The following is a 5,698-nucleotide window of genomic DNA, read 5'->3' as shown; positions in this document are numbered from 1 at the left end:
CTCTCTCTCTCTCTTTCTCTCTCCCGCCAGTATCCGCTACGTCCGCGGCCATTCGTCTTTCCTCCTTCTCGTCGCGTTTGTATAATTCTCGACGAAGGGCCGTATCTCCGTTCCGAGATTTTTGACGGACATACGGCATGCCGGTGCAGGAAGTGGGCGCGATGGAAAAATCTACCGCGCCCTCTCCCGCTGGTCACTATCGTCGGTGTCCGCTAATTTCTTTCGTTTGTCGCTCGTCGACGCTTTCTCTTGCTCTTTCTCTCTCTCTCTCTCTCTCTCTCTCTCTCTCTATCTTTAACTATCTATCTATCTCTGCTCTAGCCGGAACGCTCGTCCGCCATTCTAGCCATTTGCGGTGTACAAAGTTGCAGCGTGTTCTATGAACGTGTTCGTTTATGAGCCGACCGCACAGTGAAATCGCTCAAAACGATCAGTAAGAATTAATCGTCCGCTATCCCACGAATCGACACGCTAATTTTAATCGGCGCCTTTTTGCCCGTCGCTCTTTACTCACTCTGTCCGTCCCGGGCGCGCTTCGCAATCGGACGAGGAATTAATCGTCCTCCCGATCGGCCGCTAATGACAGGGAGAGCGCGACCGCGTTATTCGCGCCGATCGCTTCACAATGCCGGGCCGTACGCAGGTGTTCGCCCGTAACTATTGTTTTCCCCGGCCATTAGAGCATAAAAGTACTTGCTACGCGCGCTCACGTACCTCCTCCCACCAATCGCAAGCGTCGCCGCACTGAACTCCCGCGCCGGCTGACTTGACGCGTTGAGCACCGTGACGGTCACCGGTATAAACCGACACTGCGATATTACCGCATCTCTTTAGTTATTCTTTAAATATAACTTACAAAATATAATATTAATATTAATACTATATAATACTATAAATACTATAAAATAAATACTGAATAAATACTAAAAAAATAAAAAGAAATAAAAACTAAAAAAATAAAAAAATAAATAACTAAAAAAATAGATAAATACTATTAATACTATATAATATTATATTAATACTATACTATATAATATATACTATATAATATTATATTAATACTATATTGGGTGTACAACTTAATTCGGTCCGTTTTTTGCTTGAAAAACGCATTTATTTGAATGATAAAATGAATTAATACATTATTGAAAGTATTGTCCATCGCTAGCCACTACTTTTTCCCATCTTTCTGGCAATTTATGGATTCCATCGCGGAAGAAGCGTTCATCTTTTGAAGCTAAGAATGAATCGAGCCAATTTTTGATACTCTGTTCTGAAGTGAAGTGTATTCCAGTCAAAGCGTTCTGCATCGATCGAAACAAATGGTAGTCGGAAGGGGCAAGGTCTGGGCTATAAGGCGGGTGAGCCAGAACTTCCCATCCGCTATTTTCCAAATAGTTTTTAACCGGAACAGCAACATGAAGCCGAGCGTTGTCATGGTGAAAGATTATGGACTCGTGTCTGGTCGCATATTCTGGACGTTTTTCAGCTATAGCTCGCTTTAAACGGATCAATTGTCGCCTGTAGAAGTCTCCCGTGATGGTTTGACCAGGTTTTAGCAGCTCATAGTGGATCACACCCTTCTGATCCCACCAAATACAGAGCATTACCTTGGCATCATGGATATTCGGCTTCGGCGTTGATGTTCCCATACATACGGGGTTTACATACGATTTTTTGCGTTTCGGGTTGTCGTAGTGAATCCATTTTTCGTCCCCGGTAATGATTCGATGCAGAAAAGACTTCTTTTTGTACCGTTCAAGCAACATTTCGGACATGCAAAATCGTCGTTCGATATCTCTCGGTTTCAATTCGTATGGGACCCAATTTCCTTGCTTTTGGATGTATCCCGCGGCTTTGAGTCGTTTCGAAATAGCTTGTTGAGTAACTTCCAATGTTCTTGCGAGCTCTTTTTGCGTTTGACACGAATCTTGATCGAGTAATGTTTCTAATTCTTCATCTTCAAACTTTTTCGGTTGACCCGAACGCTCTTTGTCTTCAACACTAAAATCACCACTTTGAAATCGTCGAAACCATTCTCTGCAAGATTTATCCGACGGTGCAGATTCACCATAAACTTCCACAAGCATTCGATGCGCTTCAGCTGCACTTTTCTTCCAATTGAAACAGAAAATCAAAACTTCCTGCAAATGGTGCTTATTTGGAACGAAACTCGACATTTTCAACGCAGTAAAAATTAAACTTGTTGTGCAAAACTCAAAGGCTTGTAAACAATATTTGGTTGACAGATGTTGACACTTCACGATACAGCAAAAATCAGCTGTCGCCGTCAACCATTTATAGCACTTAGAGCCATCTTTTGAAAACGGAACTAAGTTGTACACCCAATATTATATTATTATTATTTATACTATATAGTATAATTAATTCGTAAAGTATAATTAATCTATTTCTATTAGAGCGGTTCAAGTTACAGGATTTCGAAAAAATATGTAAGGTAAGGGGAGGAAACGATTAAAAATACAAAAAGACCGGCCAAAAATACAGGATGCATCACTACAAATTTTGCGTAATTTTTATAAAAAAAAGAATTATAAACCCGTCACTGTGAATTATCTTGGTAATTGTAGAGTTGACGGGTCGCATTTTCACCAACCGACCGATTGCCTCGAAGAACCGTCGTACTCGTCCTCGTCGTCGTTCTCGTCATCGTCGACGACGGCTCGCGCTTTTGTCGGTGCGATCGCCGCGTACCAAGACGCGTTAATTTCCGCGCGCATTACAGCCGGAAGCGCGTACTCTCGTCTCCTCGCCTTGCCTATTTGCCGGGGCACTTCGTCCCCCTCCTCTTCCCCTCCTCCCTCGCGCTCCTCGGAGCTGCTTACGTACCAAACGGCCGTCGGTAGAACCGTTCGAGCCATTAAAGCGCGGTTCTACCGCATAGCCGGCCGGATTCCGTGCGTCGTGTAAAATCCGTCCCCTCCCCCCTTTGGCCATTACAGGGGGAGGGGACGCGGCATACCCGCGCCGCGCGATCCGATCGTGCACTTTTGTCACTCTCTAATGATATCAAGTAAATTACGTCCGGGACTCGTTCTTCGCTTCTTTTTGCGGACCGAGCGCTGCTCGCAGGAGTTTTAACGCTCGCGAACGTATGCTAATCACGGCCTCAGCTCTGCACCGCGAGCTCAGGTCTGTTATTTCGGCTGAATCTCTTTTTGCACGTCTCTCCCCGCTTTGAGTCGCGTCACTTAGCACGTTTGAACGTATGAAATTATAATTTTTACGCATCTTAAAGATGTCAAGCGACGCAACTTGAAACAGTAAGAAACGTGCAAGAGGAACCTCAGCCAAATTACACGCCTGTGCGTTTAAAAGTAACACACTCGGACTTGCGATGTGATTGGAGCGAGTGCGCCGCGGTGAAAGCGTCTCTTTCAGGAAAGAGCATGAAATGATACAGTTCTCTACGCGTGAAGTAAAAATACCAGTTGTTTCGCGTACTCGTCTTCTGCCGTGTAAAGTCAGTAATGATGTAGGAAGAACAGTGGAACAACCACAGCGCTGTTCATTACGTAAATTATCGCCTTATTTTGTTACAAATACGATATTTATTGCGTCCTCCTCCCCCTCCCCTCGAAGTTACCAATTATTAATCCTACATCTATTCCTACATCCATCCCTAACTTAAACAAGGCATTATGCAGTAACTTATAAAAAGCTGGTCTAGCTTGCTAATCTCAAATTATACAATTGTTTGATTATATTATATTGAAGGGAAAAACGTGCGTTAGTTAATCTGTTTCTCGCGCTAGAAAGCGAGCTTCCAGCGCTCCCTGTGAAGAATCTAAAAAATCTGAAATTTCACCTCAACAGCGACCGCACGAACGACGTGTGGCTAATCTGAAATTGTGCCGCCTTTAGCACCGGCGTGTAATCACGGCGTCGTAGGACGTCGTTTTAGATCGTTGGCATTACACGGTACGTATCGTGTGACCTATGACACGACGGCCCAACACGACAGCACGTACGTTTTCGCGATACAAGGTGCAAAACTGCATGTAATTCACGGCCGCATAGACACAATTACGAGGACACACACGCGTGCACGTTCGTGAAGAACTGCAATCGTAGGCGGCCGATAACCAAAGAGCTTTTCTTTACTTTTTCTCAGCCTACAGTCATCTAGTAGAAGGGTTACCATACTTTTACTCCAATAAACCTCGAAACGTATCTGATATCAGATAGAATAATTTATCTTCTGAAAATTGTTGAAAAAGAAAATCCCTTTGACACGAATGTGTTGCGAAACTTATTGAGAAAAAAAATGTTGCAAACTCTCTCATTAATTAGAGAGTTACCAGGTGTAGAAGTATGAAACCGGAATTCCCCTATAAACGGTGCCAGCGTTCAGTTTAGTGACCGTAAGACCGCTACTGCCGCGCTATTATATTCTCCTAACAGCTGACGAATATTGTCAACAAACATAACCCCAACTTCCATTCTCTAGTATATTTTTGTATAACCTTAAACATGTCACGTTTCGAGCCTACTAACTATGATTTGCGGACAGCATTGATTTTCTGTTATCATTTAAAGAAAACTGCTGCAGAATCACATCGAATGCTTGTCGAAGCTTACGGTGAATATGCTCTTGGTAAATCTCAGTGTTTCGAGTGGTTTAAAAAATTCAAAAGTGGTGATTTTGACGTGAGGAACGAAGAACTATGAACTATGAACTATGAACTATGAACTGCTGAAACCTGGTCAAACCGTCAATACTAATCGCTACCAACAACAAATGATCGATTTAAATCGAACATTGACTAAAAAACGACCAGAATATGCAAAAAGGCAACACAATGTCATTTTGCTCCATGATAATGCCCCATCACATACAGCAAAACGGGTCAAGGAAACGATCGAGTCGTTCAGTTGGGAATTACTACCGCATGCGGCTTATTCTCCAGACTTGGCTCCGTCCGATTATCACCTGTTCGCATCGCTAGGACACGCTCTCGCTAACCAACGCTTCGATTCGTATGAAAATGTGGAAAAATGGCTAGATAACTGGTTCGCTTCAAAAGATGAAAAGTTTTTTTGGCACGGCATTCATAAACTGCCAGAGAGGTGGGAAAAATGTGTTCAAAACAGTGGAAATTATTTTGAATAAAGTATTATTTATCACTTTCGAACAACAGACGTCTTATTTGTATAAAAAAATTCCGGTTTCATACTTCTACACCTGGTAATAGTAGGAGAATTGCAACATTTTTAACACCTCAATGAGAACTCAATGAGAACGCATCCGGCAATAGGAAAATTTATCAAGAATTTATCAATAAATATAGGAAAATTTACCAAGAATTAATAAAGGAACAAACTTTATTGTTAGATGCACATGCATTGCGAAACCTGTAGAGGGGAAAAATTGTCACAACCTTGTCGCGCCACTGAGTGTATGTATTTGTTTCTCGTGTATGAGGAAAGAAAACGAAACGCCGTCGAATTCGCCTCGATTCGCGATAGAACGCGTTATTTCGACTCGCTGCGTTCGCAATCTCCTCTCTCTTTCTCTCTCTCTCCGCCCCCCTCCTTCCTATCAGCTCATGAGTCCGAATGGAGCGTGTGTACGATCCGACATTACAAGTGGATGTACGTCATTACTCGCTTCTGCTTTGTGCACGAGCCGCCCTCTCTCTCTCTCTCTCTCTCTCTCTCTCTCTCTCTCTCTCTC

At 43.1% G+C, this 5,698-nt stretch overlaps 1 protein-coding gene across 2 annotated transcripts in view; it reads left to right on the top strand.

The window, feature by feature from the left end:
• The window catches only part of LOC116853874 (neurogenic locus Notch protein), a 374,683-nt gene that overhangs the window by 116,202 nt on the left and 252,783 nt on the right, over positions 1–5,698 (top strand). The window lies entirely within an intron of this gene.

The sequence above is a fragment of the Odontomachus brunneus genome, unplaced genomic scaffold (genome assembly GCF_010583005.1).
Source record: "Odontomachus brunneus isolate Ranch 3 - 2012 unplaced genomic scaffold, Obru_v1 Obru_scaffold_001, whole genome shotgun sequence".
Classification (NCBI taxonomy): domain Eukaryota; kingdom Metazoa; phylum Arthropoda; class Insecta; order Hymenoptera; family Formicidae; genus Odontomachus; species Odontomachus brunneus.
Note: the sequence above shows the minus strand (reverse complement) of the source record. Positions and strands in the feature narration are given on the sequence as shown.